The sequence below is a fragment of the Hordeum vulgare genome, chromosome 7H, assembly GCF_904849725.1.
Source record: "Hordeum vulgare subsp. vulgare chromosome 7H, MorexV3_pseudomolecules_assembly, whole genome shotgun sequence".
Taxonomy (NCBI): Eukaryota; Viridiplantae; Streptophyta; class Magnoliopsida; order Poales; family Poaceae; genus Hordeum; species Hordeum vulgare.
In genome coordinates this window covers 485,947,863-485,970,852 of record NC_058524.1, presented here as the reverse complement: position 1 = coordinate 485,970,852, position 22,990 = coordinate 485,947,863, and the positions used below count along the sequence as shown (strand labels likewise).

General features: G+C 46.5%; 2 pseudogenes; both read right to left on the bottom strand.

The window, feature by feature from the left end:
• Window positions 1-4,160: 4,160 nt before the first annotated feature.
• On the bottom strand, window positions 4,161-4,857 carry LOC123409130 (annotated as a pseudogene).
• Window positions 4,858-7,191: 2,334 nt separating this feature from the next.
• On the bottom strand, window positions 7,192-16,481 carry LOC123409129 (annotated as a pseudogene).
• Window positions 16,482-22,990: the final 6,509 nt, after the last annotated feature.

Below are 22,990 nucleotides of genomic sequence, written 5' to 3'. Positions count from 1 at the left end.
AAGCAAACTAGCAGCTATGTTCACACCCGATGGCGTAGCTGATATTAGTAAGATTGCAATAGGAGGGCCGGGGACAGAAGATTTCCTCGCATGGAATTACACAAAGGATGGAGTTTTCTTGGTGAAATCCACCTACCACCAGAGGATGTCCATGAATAGAGCGAGAACCGGACAGCCGGGCTCATCTAGCTCGGTCATGATGCACAAGGGATACATGGCTCTCTGGGAAACTAGTGCCCCTCCTAAGGTCAAAATTCATATGTGGTGTTTGATCAGGAATGGACTTGCTGTAGGGGTGGAGCTTCATCGCCGAAGGATTAAGCCTGGAGTTTTTTGCATTGCATGCGGCAGAGAGGAGACCCTCAAGCACCATTTTTGGGCATGTCCACATTCAGTTTTGTTCTCGTAACTATTGCAATCAGAGTTGGGAGTGCAGATTGATGTTCCTCCTCTACACATCGAGTCCCCTCGTGCTCTGTCAGCATGGCTTCTTGGCTGGTTTGCTGCGGCTTCAGATGAAGAGAGGGGAATATTGGTACAAGCAGCTTATGGCCTATGGTTGGCTCGAAACAATGCTAGGGAAGGGAGACCGATTGTGCAGCCAAGTGAGATTGTTGCCTCAGTTAAGGTTCAACTAACGGACTGGAAAAACTCTCACAAAACAAAGGCGTCTAACCAGGAGCCAGAACCTATTCAGAAGTGGGAGCCCCCTGCTAATGGATGGGTAAAGATCAACTCCGATGGCGCAGTTTCTAAACAGGGTGGAAAGGGTGGTGGTGGGGCGGTGTTCCGAGATCACAATGGGGGGTTCATTTTGGGAATGTGCCAATCTCTCCCAAACATTACTGAGCCGGAGGCGGTGGAAATAATGGCCTGTAAACAAGCACTTCAGGTGGCGGTTGACAGGAATTTTCAGCGTGTTCATGTAGAGCTAGATAGCAAGGAGGTGGTGCGGCAGATTAACCAATCCTCCAACAATTTATCACCGCTGGGACACTGGGTACAGGAGATCAAGGAGCTGTTAAGATCAAGGTTGGAAGCCAAGGTAACATGGGTCCGTCGATCTGGGAATGGTGCTGCGCACAAGCTTGCTAAAGTTGCTGTAGGTGACAATAGGTCACAGACTTGGGTGGGTGTTCCACGAGACTTCCTTTTATGTGTAATTTCCGATGAGATTCCTTGTGCGAGTTAAATAAAGCGGCGCTATTTCCCCTAAAAAAATATCCAGTTGGCCTACGTAGGTTGGAAAAGTAAAGTTGGATTGGAGAAGACGATCATGAAACGTGTGACCGGCGGTTCGCCTCTGCGAGCCGCACGTGAGAGGTCTCTTACGGTTTTTCTCCATCGGCCGCATAAGGCTTTCTCGTTGATGAGCCGCGGTCACGCCGAGCTCGGCCCATAAGGTGTGTTTTCGCCGGTCAGACGTGCCGTGTCCGTGTGCAATCGTCGACGATTTCGGGCGAGAGATGTATCGTGGTGAGTGGTGACAAATCCTTCCGTGAAATACTCAGGCCGAGTTGTACACCGACCGAGGCAAGAGACCAGGCGGATCCCGATTCTATACCCCAAGCTGGAACATGTGAAATCCATATCACAGCCAAAGTTGGAAACACTCATTTTTTGTAGGTAACCACATGTATCATTAATCACAAACAAGAAGAATATAAAGAATGCACGCGGAATTCGACCAGAAGGGTCGAGAGGAAACACGTGTCCACAAATTCTTGGAGATACCCAATCCAAGAAAAAAGATTAGGCCACTGGAACCGAAAGCTAGTGGAGCTTTGGTTGGACTCCGACCCCCTTCTCCCAACCCCGCCTCACGCCGCCTCCTCTCTTCGTTGTCCCTTCCATCCCCTCTCCCCCACCGTCATCTAAAGGTGCCCTCGGATCTAGCCAGGTGGTTTCAGCAGCGGCGGGACTTCCTTTCCCCGCGTGCGGCGCCCTTCCCAGAGTTGGGTTCAGTGGCGTATGCAGCTCGGCAGGTGGCGGTCCGGCGTCCTGGCGGCAGGCGCGATGCTGATGCGGCTCTTGGCGGCAGGGTGTCCTGGTGACGCTGGGTGTCTGGCAGCGTGACCCCGGTCTAGATCTAGGCCCCGAGGGTCCCATCTGGGTCCTAGCGGCCTAGCGTCAGCATGGCTTCGCTACCTCCGATGTAGTGAAGTGGTGGATCTTGTGCAGCGCGACGGAGGTAGCTTCACCGGCGCTTGAGGGCCTGGCCTGGCCTATGGGCCCACGGGCCTAGTATGCTCCTGCTATTGGGTCTGGTCGGATCCCGTTGGTGAAACAGGAGGTTGGGCCCTCCTGGCGGCAGGCAGGTGGCGGTCCGGCGTCCTGGCGGCAGGCGCGATGCTGATGCGGCTCTTGGCGGCAGGGTGTCTTGGTGACGCTGGGTGTCTGGCGGCGTGACCCCGGTCTAGATCTAGGCCCCGAGGGTCCCATCTGGGTCCTAGCGGCCTAGCGTCAGCATGGCTTCGCTACCTCCGATGTAGTGAAGTGGTGGATCTTGTGCAGCGCGACGGAGGTAGCTTCACCGGCGCTTGAGGGCCTGGCCTGGCCTATGGGCCCACGGGCCTAGTATGCTCCTGCTATTGGGTCTGGTCGGATCCCGTTGGTGAAACAGGAGGTTGGGCCCTCCCGCGTGCTGACGGTGCTGCTGCTTCGAGTCTCGGCTCCTCTTCTTTGTTGTGCAGGTACTACTGCGCGGTGCCGTGGTGAGGCAGCGTGGGAAGATTCAATACCGTGTTGGCGCTGCGTGGTGGTCGGATTGGTGGCGATCTCCAGAGCGCCCGAGGTGAAGGTTGGGATCGGCAGAAATCCCTATCGGTCTGGCCGACACAAAAATGGTATCGCCTAAGAGTGGTGCCAGACATTCCTGGAGGGCGTCGAGGCCTACCCTTCCTCTCTCCTCACCGCATACGAGGAGAAACTCTTGGCAGCAGCGTCGTCATCGTCCCGTCCTTTTTTGGAGGTGTTGATTGGTACCGGCGTTTCGAAGTCTTGGAGTTTGGTGGGAGATCTCCGATGGGCGCAGTGGTCACGAGGCTTCTTCTTTTTGCCGATATGTCGTTGTCGGCATTTGTTCTTTTATATTTTCTCTTTCGCTTTTTTTGGCATGTCAAGTAAAAGAGCCCGTGGGTTGCACCGGGTGTAAAAAGATATGCTTAGACAGTTGGAAAAAACTACCACTAAAACAACATTGCAATCAGTCAAACAGCCATATAAACATAATTTTGGAGGGACTTTTATGCAAAAATGCCAGCGACGTACGGCAGAAGCGCACAAAACTCCCAAATAAGAGTTGGCTGGTGGCTAGCCTACAGGTAAGTTTTGAACAGGTATGCCCATTGGGATTCCCTACATGTAGTTTCAGAATCTCTATGAGGGCATCTACCTCAGGGATCCTATGACTCAAATGCATGACTACCACTGTTACGGCATCAAAGTATTGAACAATGACCAAACTTATGTACGTCCAGTTAGTTCATATGCAGTGGCTCTGCAATCCGTGCGGCCAGTATAAACACTCGCTGCCTAAATTAACCCGGTCATTTGATGAGCCGTGTCTCAAATAAAAGTCCAATCAAGTTGACCTAGATGCGACACACGCAACAAAATACGTATCACACAACTCCAAGCACTAACAACAGTAATAGTTGATACCACTCTAGATACGAAAATAAAGATGGCATCACAGAAAAATATATAGACAACTTCCAAAATGGTAGCTGATAAAAAAAGCAAACCTGATCATCCAAATTTAAACCTATTAGGCTACTAACAGTTCAAAGCATCCATCAGATGCACATCACTAATATATCAAGGTACCATGAGCATGTGGCCAACACACATAAATAATGCCTACTACGTAGTTACCAGTTAAACACACTAAAATCGTGTTCCTATAAATGCGACATGTAACATTTTATCGTCTAAACATAGGACAGTCTGCATCATTTCAATGTCTGAAACAACGAACCAACATATCATTTCATGTTCATTAAGTACAACAACTGAAGTATTTCATCAAGCTAAGAACCAAGTACGATGTAAATAAAATGTATGGAGATATCAATTCCTCTTGAGGCACTAGATAGATGTCCCGGATCAATGGAAAACCATTAGTTGAGCGCATACGCACCAAGTTGGGATATCTTTTTTCCATCAGCCTTCACAGGGTCACGGCATTGCTGTGAACCCACCATCGAACACAAAGCCGCGGTATACACCATTTCCATATCCAGGAACACCGTCCTCCCAGTCCCACTTGCCGCCGCTGCTCCCTACGTCGTCCTCCTCCCACATTGCCAGCTTCCTGCGAACGCGCTTTCTGCCAAACCACACCTTGCCATCACCCCAAACACCTTTACCTTGTTGTTGCCGCTGGCAACAGGGGCGGGGGGCATGGCGCTTCCCTGTGCAGCAGCCTCGCGGAAGCCAGTGAAGTAGCAGTACATATTGGGGGGCATGCGGCCAGCCTCGTACCACTCCATGGTGGCCAGATCCAGCCGGAGGATGAGCACTGTGGAGCATGGCACATCGAGGGAAAGGACGACCTGAGACCGCCGATCATGAGGACGCGGCGGCCCCTCGCGCCGGGCAGCATGCGGGGGCGCTTGAGGATCTCGAATACGTCACCCGAGGCCCGTGCGTTGCACCGGGTGTAAAAAAATATGCTTAGACAGTTGGAAAAAACTATCACTAAAACAACATTGCAATCAGTCAAAGAGCCATATAAAAATAATTTCGGAGGGACTTTTATGCAAAAATTCCGGCGACGTACTTCAGAAGGGCACAAAACTCCCAAGAGTTGGCTGGTGGCTAGCCTACATGTAAGTTTTGAACAGGTATACCCATTGAGATTCCCTACATGTAGATTTACAATCTCTATCAGGGCATCTACCTTAGGGATGCTATGACTCAAATGCATGAGTACCACTGTTACGGCATCAAAGTATTGAACAATGACCACAGTTATGTACGTCGAGTTAGTTCAGATGCAGTGGCTCTGCAATCCGTGCGGCCAGTATAAACACTCGCTGCCTAAATTAACCCGATCATTTGATGAGCCGTGTCTCAAATAAAAGTCTAATCAAGTTGACCTAGATGCGACACACGCAACAAAATACATATCACAGAACTCCAAGCACTAACAACAGTAATAGTTGATACCACTCTAGATACGAAAATAAAGATGGCATCACAGAAAAATACATACACAACTTCCAAAATGGTAGCTGATAAAAAAAAGCAAACCTGATTTTTTTAAACCTATTAGGCTACTAACAGTTCAAAGCATCCATCAGATGCACATCACTAATATATCAAGGTACCATGAGCATGTGGCCAACACACATAAATAATGCATACTACGTAGTTACCAATTAAACACACTAAAATCGTGTTCCTATAAATGCGACTTGTAACATTTTATCGTCTAAACATAGAACAGTTTGCATCATTTCAATGTCTGAAACAACGAACCAACAGATCGTTTCATGTTCATTAAGTACAACGACTGAAGTATTTCATCAAGCTAAGAACCAAGTACGTTGTAAATAAAATGTATGGAGATATCAATTCCTCTTGAGGCAGTAGATGGATGTCCGGGATCAATGGAAAACCATTAGTTGAGCGCATATGCACTAGTTTGGGATATCTTTTTTCCATCAGCCTTCACAGGGTCACGGTAGTGCTGTGAACCCACCGCGCAAAGCCGCGGTATACACCATCGCCGTATCTAGAAACACCGTCCACCCAGTCCCACTTGCCACCGCTGCTCCCTACGTCGTCCTCCTCCCACATTGCCAGCTTCCCGCGAACGTGCTTTCCGCCAAACCACACCTTGCCATCACCCCCAAACACCTTTACCTTGTTGTTGCCGTCGGCAACAGGGGCGGGGAGCATGGTGCTTCCCTGTGCAGCAGCCTCGTAGAGGCCAGTGAAGCAGCGGTACATATTGGGGGGCATGCGGCCAACCTCGTCCCACTCCATGGTGGCCAGATCCAGTCGGAGGATAAGCACCGTGGAGCAAGGCACATCGAGGGCGAAGGACGACCTCAGACCGCCGATCATGAGGACGCGGCGCCCCCCCGTGCCGGGCAGCAGGCGGGGGCGCTTGAGGATCTCGAATACGTCACCCGAGGCCCGTGCGTTGCACCGGGTGTAAAAAAATGCTTAGACAGTTGGAAAAACTACCACTAAAACAACATTGCAATCAGTCAAACAACTATATAAAAATAATTTCGGAGGGACTTTTATGCAAAAATGCTGGCGACGTACGGCAAAAGCGCACAAAACTCCCAAATAAGAGTTGGTTGGTGGCTAACCTACAGGTAAGTTTTGAAGAGGTATGCCCATTGGGATTCCCTACATGTAGTTTCAGAATCTCTATCAGGGCATCTACCTCAGGGATCCTATGACTCAAATCCATGACTACCACTGTTACGGCATCAAAGTATTGAACAATGACCACATTTATGTACGTCGAGTTAGTTCATATACAATGGCTCTGCAATCCGTGCGGCCAGTATAAACACTCGCTGCCTAAATTAACCCGATCATTTGATGAGCCGTGTCTCAAATAAAAGTCCAATCAAGTTGACCTAGATGCGACACAGGCAACAAAATACATATCACAGAACTCCAAGCACTAATAGCAGTAATAGTTGATACCACTCTAGATACGAAAATAAAGATGGCATCACAGAAAAATTTATACACAACTTCCAAAATGGTAGCTGATAAAAAAAGCAAACCTGATCATCCAAATTTAAACCTATTAGGCTACTAACAGTTCAAAGCATCCATCAAATGCACATCACTAATATATCAAGGTACCATGAGCATGTGGCCAACACACATTAATAATGCATACTACGTAGTTACCAGTTAAACACACTAAAATCGTGTTCCTATAAATGCGACATATAACATTTTATCGTCTAAACATAGAAGAGTCTGCATCATTTCAATGTCTGAAACAACGAACCAACAGATCATTTCATGTTCATTAAGTACAACAACTAAAGTATTTCATCAAGCTAAGAACCAAGTACGATGTAAATAAAATGTATGGAGATATCAATTCCTCTTGAGGCACTAGATAGATGTCCCGGATCAATGGAAAACCATTAGTTGAGCGCATACGCACCAAGTTGGGATATCTTTTTTCCATCAGCCTTCATAGGGTCACGGCATTGCTGTGAACCCACCATCGAACACAAAGCCGCGGTATACACCATCGCCGTATCCAGGAACACCGTCCACCCAGTCCCACTTGCCGCCGCTGCTCCCTACGTCGTCCTCCTCCCACATTGCCAGCTTCTTACGAACGCGCTTTCCGCCAAACCGCACCTTACCATCACCCCCAAACACCTTTACCTTGTTGTTGCCGCCGACAACAGGGGCGGGGAGCATGGTGCTTCCCTGTGCAGCAGCCTCGTAGAGGCCAGTGAAGCAGCAGTACATATTGGGGGCATGCGGCCCGCCTGGTACCACTCCATGGTGGCCAGATCCAGCCGGAGGATGAGCACTGTGGAGCAAGGCGCATCGAGGGCGAAGGATGACCTGAGACCGCCAATGATGAGGACGCGGCAGCCCCCCGCGCCGGGCAGCAGGCGGGGGCGCTTGAGGATCTCGAATACGTTACCCGAGCCCCGTGCGTTGCACCGGGTGTAAAAAAAATATGCTTAGACAGTTGGAAAAAACCACCACTAAAACAACATTGCAATCAGTCAAACAGCCATATAAAAATAATTTCGGAGGGACTTTTATGCAAAAATTTCGGCGACGTACGACTGAAGCGCACAAAACTCCCAAATAAGAGTTGGCTGGTGGCTAGCCTACATGTAAGTTTTGAACAGGTATGCCCATTGGGATTCCCTACATGTAGATTTACAATCTCTATCAGGGCATCTTCTTCAGGGATCCTATGACTCATATGCATGACTACCACTGTTACGGCATCAAAGTATTGAACAATGACCACAGTTATGTACGTCCAGTTAGTTCATATGCAGTGGCTCTGCAATCCGTGCGGCCAGTATAAACACTCGCTGCCTAAATTAACCCGATCATTTGATGAGCCGTGTCTCAAATAAAAGTCCAATCAAGTTGACCTAGATGCGACACAGGCAACAAAATACATATCACAGAACTCCAAGCACTAACAACAGTAATAGTTGATACCACTCTAGATACGAAAAAAAGATGGCATCACAGAAAAATATATACACAACTTCCAAAATGGTAGCTGATAAATAAAAGCAAACCTGATCATCCAAATTTAAACTTATTAGGCTACTAAGAGTTCAAAGCATCCATCAGATGCACATCACTAATATATCAAGGTACCATGTGCATGTGGCCAACACACATAAATAATGCATACTACGTAGTTACCAATTAAACACACTAAAATCGTGTTCCTATAAATGCGACTTGTAACATTTTATCGTCTAAACATAGAACAGTTTGCATCATTTCAATGTCTGAAACAACGAACCAACAGATCATTTCATGTTCATTAAGTACAACAAGTGAAGTATTTCATCAAGCTGAGAACCAAGTACGATGTAAATAAAATGTATGGAGATATCAATTCCTCTTGAGGCAGTAGATGAATGTCCCGGATCAATGGAAAACCATTAGTTGAGCGCATACGCACTAGTTTGGGATATCTTTTTTCCATCAGCCTCCAGAGGGTCACGGCATTGCTGTGAACCCACCACACAAAGCCGCGGTATACACCATCGCCATATCCAGGAACACCGTCCACCCAGTCCCACTTGCCGCCGCTGCTCCCTACGTCGTCCTCCTCCCACATTGCCAGCTTCCCGCGAACGCGCTTTCCGCCAAACCACACCTTGCCATCACCCACAAACACCTTTACCATGTTGTTGCCGCCGACAACAGGGGCGGGGAGCATGTGCTTCCTTGTGCAGCAGCCTCGCAGAGTCCAGTGAAGCAGCAGTACATATTGGGGGGCATGCGGCCAACCTCGTCCCACTACATGGTGGCCAGATCCAGCCGGAGGATGAGCACGGTGGAGCAAGGCGCATCGAGGGCGAAGGACGACCTTAGACCGCCGATCATGAGGACGCGGCACCCCCCGTGCTGGGCAGCAGGAGGGGGCGCTTGAGGATCTCGAATACGTCACCCGAGGCCCGTGCGTTGCAGCGGGTGTAAAAAAATATGCTTAGATAGTTGGAAAAACTACCACTAAAACAACATTGTAATCAGTCAAACAGCCATATAAAAATAATTTCAGAGGGACTTTTATGCAAAAATGCTGGCGACGTACGGAAAAAGCGCACTAAACTCGCAAATAAGACTTGGCCGGTGGCTAGCCTACAGGTAAGTTTTGAACACATATGCCCATTGGGATTCCCTACATGTAGTTTCAGAATCTCTATCAGGGCATCTACCTCAGGGATCCTATGACTCAAATGCATGACTACCACTGTTATGGCATCAAAGTATTGAACAATGACCACACTTATGTACGTCCAGTTAGTTCATATGCAGTGGCTCTGCAATCCGTGCGGCCAGTATAAACACTCGCTGCCTAAATTAATCCGATCATTTGATGAGCCGTGTCTCAACTAAAAGTCCAATCAAGTTGACCTAGATGCGACACAGGCAACAAAATACATATCACAGAACTCCTAGCACTAACAGCAGTAATAGTTGATACCACTCTAGATACGAAAATAAAGATGGCATCACAGGAAAATATATACACAACTTCCAAAATGGTAGCTGATAAAAAAAGCAAACCTGATCATCCAAATTTAAACTTATTAGGCTACTAACGGTTCAAAGCATCCATCAGATGCACATCACTAATATATCAAGGTACCATGAGCATGTGGCCAACACACATTAATAATGCATACTATGTAGTTACGAGTTAAACACACTAAAATCGTGTTCCTATAAATGCGACATGTAACATTTTATCGTCTAAACATAGAAGAGTCTGCATCATTTCAATGTCTGAAACAACGAACCAACAGATCATTTCATGTTCATTAAGTACAACAACTGAAGTATTTCATCAAGCTAAGAACCAAGTACGATGTAAATAAAATGTATGGAGATATCAATTCCTCTTGAGGCAGTAGATGGATGTCCCGGATCAATGGAAAACCATTAGTTGAGCGCATACGCACCAGTTTGGGATATATTTTTTCCATCAGCCTTCATAGGGTCACGACATTGCTGTGAACCCACCATCGAACACAAAGCCGTGGTTACACCATCGCCATATCCAGGAACACCGTCCACCCAGTCCCACTTGTCGCCGCTGCTCCCTACGTCATCCTCCTCCCACATTGCCAGCTTCCCGCGAACGTGCTTTCCTCCAAACCACACCTTGCCATCACCCCCAAACACCTTTACCTTGTTGTTGCCACCGGCAACAGGGGCGGGGGGCATGGCGCTTCCCTGTGCAGCAGCCTCGCAGAGGCCAGTGAAGCAGCGGTACATATTGGGGGGCATGCGGCTAGCCTCGTCCCACTCCATGGTGGCCAGATCCAGCCGGAGGATGAGCACCGTGGAGCAAGGCGCATCGAGGGCGAAGGACGACCTGAGACCGCCGATCATGAGGACGCGCCCCCCCCCCCGCGCCGGGCAGCAGGCGGGGGCGCTTGAGGATCTCGAATACGTCGCCCCGGGAGGCGCGGTCGATGGGGGCCCAGCCGCCGGTGAGCCTGGCGAGCGGGCAGGAGAAGAGCTTCCCCTGGCTGCGCTACGGGGTGCTAACGTCGTAGAGCATGAAGACGACGCGGGCGCCGGCGGCCAGGATGGGGCTCCGCGACTTGGAGGGGAGCGAGAGGCGGTGCTTCATCCACTTGCCAGATCCCTCGGACGGGGAGTAGGAGAGCGCGGCGAGCTCGGTGAGGACGAGCACGACGCCGCCGGGCCCCACGAGGACGATGCCGTGGCGCGCCCAGGCGAATCCGAGCGGGGGCAACAGGCGGTAGGTGCCCGCCAGCGGGTTGCAGACGGCGAGCGCCTTGGGCGGGTGGGCTGCGCTGGCTGCGGGCGACGACGTTGAGGAGGAGGAGGAAGGGAGGGGCGCGGGGGGTGGGCCGGTCTCGATCCAGAGGTAGAGGAGGGAGCCGGAGGAGGTGATATTGAATAGCTATGATATTATTTTGGTAGAAAATTATTTCAACTAATGTCCTCTTCATGCCTGATATTGAATAGCTATAAAGGAATCAACTCTCGTTTATCTGTGATGCTTATTCATACACGTTAGCATATTTGCTCAACTGGATGATAATTTTCTATATATTGTAGGTGGATCTATAAAATTAAATACAAGTTCATACTCATACATATAATAGTTTTTTTACAACTAGCAGCTTTTATACAACTTTGATAGGAAAGTCTCTGTTGATAGGAAAGTGGTGAGAAGATGTCGATGATCCCTCCTTGGGACATTCAAATCAACACAACATAAAAATTTCCGAACCTATGTCTCATAGGAGAGTGGAATGAACTCCACTGTTAGCAATGTATCATTGTTCTATTGTGCAATTCTGTCTGTTCTTGCTATATTCCTGTGTTTGGAAATGTATTCATGAGTTAGTTATTGTGTTATGTAAACCTGAGAGATGTATTATGTGATGTTATATGATGGATGATTTTAATTCGACTTGGGAATTTTCTTGATTTGAATATGAAATAGTGTTGGATTTATTATTGGATAAATAATTGGGTTGAAAAGACCCAACAAATAGAAATGAAACCAAGTTCTAGAACAAAAAGTTGCTGAATTCAAAAAAGAAAAAAAGGCCAAAACTAAAACTGGACCAAATGTATTTGGGCATTAAAAGGCTAGGGCCCAAATTATAATGATAAAAAAAATCGAAAAAATATACTAGAAGTGGATGTAAATAGGCTAAGGCCCAAAAAGAAGCCCAATAAGAAAAAGCCCAAAAAAATAAAACCAACCCATGTGATCAATTGAAATGGGTTGGGCTGATTTCGACCATGATGTTTTGATTTCGTCGTAATTTTGCCACGTAGGACTGCCACATAGGACTGGGTTTGATTGCCAACGACGATTTAGGATCGTCGTAAAGGTTACGACGATCCAGGAATCATCTTAAAAGTTACGACGATTTCGATCAAAACGTCGCTGCTGTTCATTTGTGACGCTCCGTTTTCGACGCTTGGTTTTTCATCGTGAGATCGTCGTAAATTAAAAACCGTGACGATGTAGCGACGAAAAAATAGCGTCGTGTATTAGCATATTCCTTGTAGTGTGATGGGGGAGAAGGCCTGGTGGGGGAGGAAGGAGGTGAAGGGGAGGCGGAGCCAGCCGCGGCGGTCGGGGTCGAAGGCGTGGAGGCATCCCCCGCCCTCCGGGCGCGGGTGGCGGAGCAGCAGCAGGCGGAGCGCCGACAGCAGCGCGAGGAACGACGCCGTGAGGACCTCCCGGAAGAGGCGCGATACGGGGCGGCACGCCACGGCGTGCCACAGCTGCAGCCGCAGCAACACATTGTGCAGCGCGTCGGACGACAGGCGGTGGATCGGCGCCGCCGCCTCGTCGTTGTCTTTTTATCCAGATGCACTTATATAGGGACTGCGGGTTGAATACCCAGAAGCAGAGGGACTTTTATGCAAAAATGTCGGCGACGTACGGTAGAAGCTCTGCGCGCTTTATTATTAGGGGAGATAGGACAATGGCCGTGCGTTGCTACAGTGGCACATATATTCTCCCAAGTCCCTAATCTGTTTGATGAATAGGTTTTCAAATTCATTCTATGAATGCTGAAAATTTTGATTCTGTCATAACCCTTCAACAGTTGTGTGCTACTTAGATTCGGGACACAACCACTAACTATCTTTGAGATGCATCAGATTTTGATTCATAGTATTTTGAAAACGTAGGAATAAGAAAAGTATAGGGTTGAAGTGGCATGTCCACTTGAATCCTATAGGATTAGCTATGAGTGTTTGATGCCACAGGAAAACAAAGGAATTGTAAAAAAGGTTGAAGTGGATGTTAGAATTTCTATGAAATGTAGTACAAAAGATTCCATCGAAAATATCCAAATAGGATTCAATCATATGAATAAAAGGACCAACATAGCAATAATTTAAAATCATTTCAATCCTTCAAAAATCCTATTTATTTCTTTTGAATCAAAGGAGGCCCTAATGTCGGAAAAATCCTAAGGATTTCAATCCACCAAAAATTCTATAAAATGTCTTTAAATCCAAGGAGTCCGAAAACACTAAATTGTTCGTAAAAATCATGTAGGGAGGGAATCTCCCTAGCCTTGGAGTGGAGCAACAACGAACCGTTGATACTGGAAACTAATAGCATCATTGCAGACAAAATGTTCATGGAGCCGGACCAAAACCGATCACGTGTAGCAGCTCGAGTTGGTGAGATAAAGAGGCTTCTTTTGTGTAGGCCCACAACATGTAATATCACATGTGAGTAGGACTGTAGGAGTAGAAATAAAGTTAGTCCTATGTTAGCTTAAATGGGACTCTCGATCCCTCATACTGCTGTTTGGCTACGGAACAGACCCGATTAAATCGGCATCTTGTGTCAGCAGGATTGTAATGAGCTACCTTGATAATACTCCCTCTATAAACTAATGTAACAGCATTTTGATCACTATTTACGGAGAAAGTACAATTCTTTCCCTTCGCAACAAAAAAAACTAAATTGTCCGTGCTTGGACGTGGTATGACCCTGTAGCGTAGCCCGAGCTCTATTTTCGTGGAAAGTAGTAACTTGACTACGTGAGCTAATCCGGCACTCGAGAGTGAGAGGTGCAATGCAACACGGCACACACACACATTTTTCTCCGAGGCGAAGAAGCAGCTGAGACTCCTGAGACTCCTCTGGGTTCTCTTCAGTTCTTATTTCCTCCTCATCCAGCAAGTCAATTTTGCAGTCCACAAAATCCTCCTCTACATCACTATCATCACTATAGTTGTCATCCTCACCATACTCATCTCCATTGTCATCATCACTGTCTGTGCAATTCCTGTACCGATGATTCTGTGAGAATAGAATAGTCTTCTGCATGTGTTTTTCATCTTCATCTTTCCTCCACTCAACAAGCTCAGAAGGTTCCTCTTCTTGGTCAGGTGACGATGTATTTTCATATGTTGTAACATTCATGTCAAATGTGACTTTGTTCTTTCCACCACTGCGGTTATCCTCTTCACTCACCTCCCTACATATCATGAAAGGTCGCATATATTACAGGCACATAATCTGCATAATAATTCATACAGAAAGGATGCAACATTTCATTCATCTACCTGAGTTCCATATCAGGAGTTGAACCAACGGCTGCTGCCATAGGTGAACAATTCAGTGGGGAGAGTGGTGGCGTGACCACCTTCTCTAGCAGTAAAGAGCGCAGGTGATTCCTTGTGCTCACTCAACTGCTTGCAAAGAAACAATCATTAAGAGACACCACAACAAACACAAGTTACTAACATGGATCTTGAAATTCTCTCGTAGAGAACGACATATGATGCTTGTGGGTGTAATTGTATGGAAAGTCAGAAATGCCATATGATGGTTGTGGGTGTGATTGTATGGAAAGTCAGAAATCCCATATGATGGTTGTGGGTGTGATTGTATGGAAAGTCAGAAATGCAGCTATGCTTGATCATGTCTCACATTGATCTAAACCCCATGATCTAAATCAAAATAAAATCAAATCTCACATTGAATATCTCATTGGGCTGGTCTGCAGATAGAAGACAGGCAGGCGCTGCAGGCCAACAATGCTGCTAACTAAAGTGGCAATTGACATTTTTGCAAGAAACAGAAGATGGGGAACACAACGTGCATAATTGGAGTGGGTTGACCACTGTCACTCACGTACAGAAGCCGTCTGCTAACAGGAGTGGTTGTTGTTAGCTTCTCCTTTGTACTCCTACATGGTAGGGTGCTTAAAGTGGTGATCCTGATGTTCTGTTACTTGTAGTATTATGTAGTGCTGGATTGACATATGGCTCGTGCCGGGAACCTGCGGTAGTTGGTAGTCTAGAATCAAGATTTGTGTCTTTATGCTTGTCAGTATGAGGCATACAACTGCTGAATTATGTGTGTTATCGGTTTTCAATCACCGAAAGCGGGGAAAAGAGCTCCTTACTTCGACAAAAAAAGTGACTAAACATGCACAAACATGTAAAAGCGACGTGTTGTCCATTACACACACCTCAGCTCTCTTCCAGGGCTTGCCGCAGCGACCACCTCCTCCACGACATCCGGGCCACTGCCACCCCATCCCCATCCCCACCCCCACGCGCGCGGCGAGCAGGCGCCATGCATCCGGTCGGCACGAGCAGCAGCCTCCCGGCCCAGCCGGGCCGCCCGCGCCGCCTCCCGGATCTCAACCTCCTGATGCCGCAGCGCCCGGACGCCTCCTCCTCCCTGGCCACCCCGCTCCCCTCCCTTCCCCACCACCGCCGCTCCCCCCGCTAGGGCCGCCGGACCCGCCCAGCCGCGACGGCCCCGCCCCCGCCCCCGCTGCATGAGCTCGAGCGTGTGCGCCGCGTGGGCAGCGGCACGGGCGGGTCGGTGTGGATGGTGCGGCACAGGCCCATGGCCCGCTGCTACGCGCTCAAGGTGCTCTACGGGAACCACGACGATGCGGTGTAGTGCCAGATCACGCGGGAGATCGCCATCCTGCGCACCGCCGAGCACCCGATGGTGGTGCGCTGCCACGACATGTGCGAGCGCGGCGGGGAGCTGCAGATCCTGCTCAAGTACATGGACGACGGGTCCCTCGACGGGTGCCGCATCGCTGACAAGCCCTTCCTAGCCCACGCAATTTAGACCGTTGGTTATTTAGCATGAAAGCAAGGGGGTTTTGTGTAAAATGTGGAAAAAACGGTTCGGCCTCACTTATAAATGGACTGCAGGTTAATTAAAGGAAACTACAGGGTCCTTTCTACAAAAACGCCATGACGGACGGCAGAAGCACTACGTGCTTTATTATTAGGGGAGATTGTGCTACTTCTGCCGAGCAACTATCATTGGTTGGTTGCTTTGTAATACAAAGTGAGAAGGGGGGCTTTTTCGTGAAGATCTTTTTACAAAAGAATCTTTAGGTAATCTTGCAATCGCCGTCGTTGCCGCTAACCATTGCTGGACTCGGAGGAGAGCCTTAGCCCAGAATGGCGTTGTGAGTCGGTGAAGAAACCTGCCACCGGCAAGGCCTTTGTCATTGTGACGCGTCGACCGGGGATTATACTCATTTATCTCAAGTCCAGAAGACATCGCCATTGTTTGGGCCATTAGCTAGATCCGCCACCATCAATCCTCAAGTCCAGATCTGGAACCGCCATATGCTCTCGCCCACCGCTGACGTTGCCAGGAACCACAACCACCGATCGAAGATATAAACACGCAAACCTGAAGGGTCGACGAAAGACAAAGCCCACCGTCCCCTCAACACCGCCATGAACGCTGCCATGGGCGCCATCGAGACAATATTGGAGCATGGGCATTTTTATTGGATGCGTCGTCACCGTCACTGTCAGAAGCAACACCACCCCACAAACAAAGCTTACCCTACCTGTGCGTCAGAGAAGAATCACCAAGGTCCCCACCCCCTTCAGTCATGGGAGAAGACGATGAAGGAGACTAGGACCTACAATGTCGTAGACGGAGGGAGGGAGGAGTGGTTCACCTGTCCAATTGCTACTCTCGGGCGGTTGTTGAAATTAGGCGGTATGATTTGAGAGATATGAAGTCTCCAACAAGTTCTTTAGCTGTAAGATGGAGGAGAACAGTCCTGGCAGTGAACACATACTCAGAATGTCTGGATACCACAACCACTTGACTCAGCTGGGAATTGATCTTCCAGTCGAGAGTGTTATTGACACAGTTCTTCAGTCACTCTCACCAAGCTATAAAGGCTTTGTGATGAACTACAATATGCAAGGGATGGAGAAAACAATTCCCGAGCTCTTCGCGATGCTGAAATCGGCGGAGGTAAAAATCAAGAAAGAGTATCAGGTATTGTTGGTTAACAAGACCACTAGTTTCGAGAAGAAGGGCAAAGGAAATAAAGGAAACTTCAAGAAGAACGACAAGCAATTTGCCGCTTCTGTGAAGAAACCCAAAGCTGGACCTAAGCCTGAAACCGAGTGCTTCTACTTCAAAGGGAATGGTCACTCAAAACGGAACTGTCTCAAGTATTTGGCAGAAAATAAGGATGGCAAAGTGAACAAAGGTATATTTGATATACACGTTATTGATGTGTTCCTTACTAATGCTTGTAGTAGAGCATGGGTATTTGATACTGGTTCGGTTGCTCATATTTGTAACTAAAAACAGGAGCTACGGAATAAACGAAGATTGGCGAAGGACGAGGTGACGATGCGCGTCGGAAATGGTTCCAAGGTTGTTGTGATTGCCGTCGTCGCACTACCTTTACATCTACCTCCGGGATTAGTTTTAGACCTCAATAATTGTTATTTGGTGCCAGCGTTGAACATGAACATTATATCTGGATCTTATTTATTACGAGATGGTTATTCATTTAAGTTAGAGAATAAAGGTTGTTCTATTTATATGATTAACATCTTTTATGGTCATGCACCTTTAATGAATGGTCTATTCTTGTTGAATCTTGATCATAGTGATACACATATTCATAATATTGATGCCAAAAGATGCAAAGTTGATAATGATAGAGCAACGTACTTATGGCACTGCTGTTTGGGTCATATTGGTGTAAGGCACATGAAGAAACTCCATGCGGATGGAATTTTGGAATCACTTGATTATGAATCATTTGATGCTTGCGAACCATGCCTCATGGGTAAGATGACTAAAACTCCGTTCTCCAGAAAAATGGAGGGAGCTAATGACTTACTGGAAATAACACATACCGATGTATGCGACCCGATGAGTGTTGAAGAACGCGGCGGGTATTGTTATTTTCTAACCTTCACAGATGATTTGAGTAGGTATGGGTATATCTACTTGATGAAACACAAGTCTAAAACATTTGAAAAGTTCAAAGAATTTCAAAGTGAAGTGGAGAATCATCATAACAAGAAAATAAAGTTTCTACGATCTGATCATGGAGGTGAATATTTGAGTTATGAGTTTGGCCTTCATTCAAGACAATGTGGAACCAGCTGGAACACCACAGCGTAATGGTGTGTACGAACGTCATAACCGTACTTTATTGGATACATATGTTGCATTCTATGATGTCTCTTACCAATTTACCGCTATCATTTTGGAGTTATGCATTAGAGACAACCGCATTCACATTAAATAGGGCACCATCTAAGTCCATTGAGACGACCCCGTATCAATTGTGGTTTGTCAAGAAACCTAAGCTGTCGTTTCTTAAAGTTTGGGCATGTGAGGCTTATGTCAAAAGGATTCAACCTGATAAGCTCGAACCCAAAGCAGAGAAGTGCATCTTCATAGGATACCATAAAGAAACAACTGGGTATAACTTTTACCATAGATCCGAAGGCAAAATCTTTGTTGCCAAGAATGGATCCTTTTTAGAGAAGGAGTTTCTCTCGAAAGAAGTACCTGGGAGGAAAGTAGAACTTGATGAGGTAATTGTACCTTCTCTCGAATTGGAAAGTAGCACATGAGAGGAAGCAAATGATTAAGATCATGAAACTTCGGATCAAGTTACTACTGAACGACATAGGTCAACCAGGACACGTTTCGCACCAGAGTGGTTCAGAATTCCTGTCCTGGAAGTCATGTTGTTAGACAACGGCAAACCTGTAACCTATGAATAAGCTATGATGAGCCCAGATGCTCACAAATGGCTCGAGGCCATGAAATCTGAGATGGGATCCATGTATGTGAACAAAGTGTGGACTTTGGTGGACTTGCCCGATGATCGGTGAGCCATTGAGAATAAATTGATCTTCAAGAGGAAGAAAGACGATGATGGTAATATCACTGTCTACAAAGCTCGACTTGTCACAAAAGGTTTTTGGCAAGTTCAAGGGGTTGACTATGATGAGACTTTCTCACCCGTAGCGATGCTTAAGTGTGTCAGAATCATGTTAGCAATTGCCGCATTTTATGATTATGAAATCAGGCAAATGGACGTCAAAACTGCATTCCTTAAGGATTTCCTTAAATAAGAGTTGTATATGCTGCAACGAGAAGGTTTTGTCGATCCTGAGGGTGCTAACAAAGTATGCTAGCTCCGGCGATCCATCTATGGACTGGTGCAAGGATCTCAGAGTTGGAATATACGTTTTGATGAGGTGATCAAAGCATTTGGTATTACATAGACTTACGGAGAAGCCTGTATTTACAAGAAAGTGAGTGAGAGCTCTGTTGAATTTCTAATATTATATGTGGATGTCATATTGTTGATTCGAAATGATATATAATTTTTGTATAGCATAAAAGGATACTTGAATAAGAATTTTTCAATGAAAGACCTCGGTGAAGCTACTTATATATTAGGCATCAAGATCTATTGGGAAAGATCAAGACGCTTAATAGGAGTTTCACAAAAAGCACATACCTTGACAAAGTCTTGAAGAAGTTAAAGATGGACCAGTCAAAGAAAGGGTTCTTGAATATGTTGCAAGGTGTGAAATTGAGTCAGACTCAAAGCCCGACCACGACAGAAGATAGAGAGAGAATGAAAATCATTCCGTATGCCTCGACCATAGGTTTTATAATGTATACCATGCTGTGTACCAGACCTGATGTGTGACTTGCCATAAGTTTGGCAGGGAGGTACCAAAGTAATCCAGGAGTGGATCACTGGACATCGGTCAAGAATATTCTGAAGTACCTGAAAAGGACCAAGGATATGTTTCTCGTTTATGGAGGTGATAAAGAGCTCGTCGTAAAGGGTTATGTTGATGCTAGATTTGACACTAATCCGGATGACTCTAAGTCACAAATTGGATATGTATTTATATTGAATGGTGGAGCTGTCAGTTGGTGCAGTTCCAAGCAAAACGTCGTGGTGGGATCTACATGTGAAGCAGAATATATTGATGCTTCAGAAGTAGCGCATGAAGGAGTCTGGATGAAGGAGTTCATATCCGATCTGGGTGTAAAACCTAGTGCATCAGGTCCAATGACAATCATTGGTGACAACACTCGAGAAATTGTCTTAGCAAAGAAATCAAAGTTTCACAAGAGAACCAAACACATCAAGCCTCGCGTGTACTCCATTCATGAAAAGGTTAATGATGGAGACATAGATATTTGTAAAATGCAGACAGATCTTAATGTGGTAGACCCATTGACTAAACCTCTTCCAAGGGAAAAACATGATCAACACCAAGACTCCATGGGTGTTAGATTCATTACTATGTAATCTAGATTATTGACTCTAGTGCAAGTGGGAGACTGTTGGAAGTATGCCATAGAGGCAATAATAAAGTGGTTATTATTATATTTCCTTAATCATGATAAATTCATGATAGAATTGTATTGACCGGAAACTTGAATACATGTGTGGATACATAAACAAATATGGTGTCCCTAGTAAGCCTCTACAAGACTAGCTCGTTGATCAAAGATGGCCAAGGTTTCCTAACCATAGACACGAGTTGTTATTTGATAACGGGATCACATCATTAGGAGAATGATGCGATGGACAATACCCATCCGTTAGCACAGCATATGATCGTTCAGTTTATTGCTACTGCTTTCTTATTTATCAATTACATGTTTCTTAGACCATGAGATTGTGCAACTCCCGGACTCGGGAGGAATGCCTTGTGTGTATCAAAGGTCACAACATAACTGGTGATCATAAAGGTACTCTACAGGTATGTCCGAAGGTGTCTATTGAGTTGGCATGGATGGAGATTGGGATTTGTCACTCCGTATGACGGAGAGGTATCTCTGGGCCCTCTCGGTAATACAACATCACAAAAGGCTTGAAAGCAAAGTGACTAAGGAGTTAGTTATGGGATGATGTATTACGGAACGAGTAAAGAGACTTGCCAATAATGATAGTGAACTAGGTATTAAGATACCGATGATCGAACCTTGGGCAAGTAACATACCGACAGACAAAGGAAACTACGTAAGTTGTCATAAAGGTTCGACCGATAACGATCTTCGTAGTATATGTAGGAACCAATATTGACATCCAGATCCCGCTACTGGTTATTGACTGGAGAGGCGTCTCGGTCATGTCTACATCATTCTAGAACCCGTAGGGTCCACACGCTTAATGTTCATTGATGATATAGTATTATATGAGTTATGTATGTTGGTGACCGAATGTTTATTCGAAGTCCCTAATGAGATCATGGACATAACGAGGAGATACGAAATGGTTCGGAGGTAAAGATTGATATATTGTATGGTCTCTAGAAGGGTTCCGGAATTCACTCGAAGAGTTTTGGATGTTTCGAGGATACTTTGGTTGGGCCAAGAGGTAAGGCCCATGTGGCTTTAGGTCGGTGCAAAAGGAAGTTTTGCACAGGTTAGGGACCAGAAGCGAGGGTCCCTGGCGTCTGGCCCTGGACGCCGAAGACCGTGGCGTCTGGTGCGGGAATCCGAGAAGGACTCTTCCTTGCGTTCCAAACCAACTTTGGGGAGGCCCTCTCCCCAAGTTACGACCCCGGGGCTCAACATATAAATAGAGGAGCAGGGCTAGCCCCTAGAACACAAGTTTTAGAGCCTCCTCTAGTTGATCTAGTTCTAGTTCTAGTTGGTCCTAGTTGACTAATTAGAGCTAGCCCTAGCTACCTCTAATACTCATAGTTAGAAGCCCACTGTGGTTCTAATCTCCTGCCTCTAGTTCATCCTCCGATCTAATTCTGTTGTGCTTGGCGAAGCCCTGCGGAAATAGTCTCACCACCACTGACACCACGTCGTCGTGCTGCCAGAACTCATCTACTACTTTGCGCATCTTGTTGGATCAAGAAAGCGAGGATGTCATCGAGTTGAACGTGTGTTGAACGCGGATGTGCCGTGCGTTCGCTGCTTGATCGGACCGGATTGTGAAGGTGTACGACTACATCAACCGCGTTGATAAACGCTTCCGCTTAGCGATCTACAAGGGTATGTAGAAGCTCTCTCCCTCTCGTAGCTATGCATCTCCATGGATAGATATTGCGTGTGCGTAGAATTTTTTTGTTTTTCCATGCAACATTCCCCAACAATTTTATCATCACTGGTTTATAAATTGTAACATAAACAATTTGTCGTATGCACAAATTCCTTAGACCATGAGAGTATGGAGTCCTTCCATACTAGATGATGCACTTTAGAGTTTGTTAAAGATTAACGGTAACAGGGTGATCAACTTATATATTCATCAACAACGTATGACGAGGGAATAGATAACATGAAACTAGGATTTGCTCCTTTGACAATAGAGGGATATTCTTAGGGCGATCTCGATATGATGATATCCATCATCGTGTTGCCAAACACAACGTGACTTGCTCTTAGTGGTGCTGGTGAGTGTTATTTTTACACTCCTCTAACATGGATTTAATCAAATTATTTCATTGAAATTTAAACTGACTATTTGCTCCGATATTGCTACTATTGACTAATGAATGCAAATCATTCCAAAAAACTAATTTTATTTTGTTTCCGTGGGAAATAGGCTATTTATGAATGAAATCAATCCAATACATGGAAATGAGTAAAGTGGAGATAGAAGAGATCAAGTACGTGTTGGGGAACGTTGCATGGGAAACAAAACAAATTCCTATGCTCACCAAGATCAATCTAGGAGATGTACATCTACGAGAGGAGAAATTGAATCTACATACACTTGTAGATCGCTAAGCGGAAGCATTCAAGCACGCGGTTGATGTAGTGGTATGTCTTCGCGATCCAATCACGAACCGTCCTGCGAACTCCTGATCAAGTGTCGAACGGATGACACCTGCGCGTTCAACACACGTACAACTTGGTGACACCTTCACCTCCTCAATCCAGCGAGAAATGGTGAAGTAGCAGCCCAAGTCTTCCGACAGCACGATGACATGGTGAGGTGTTGGT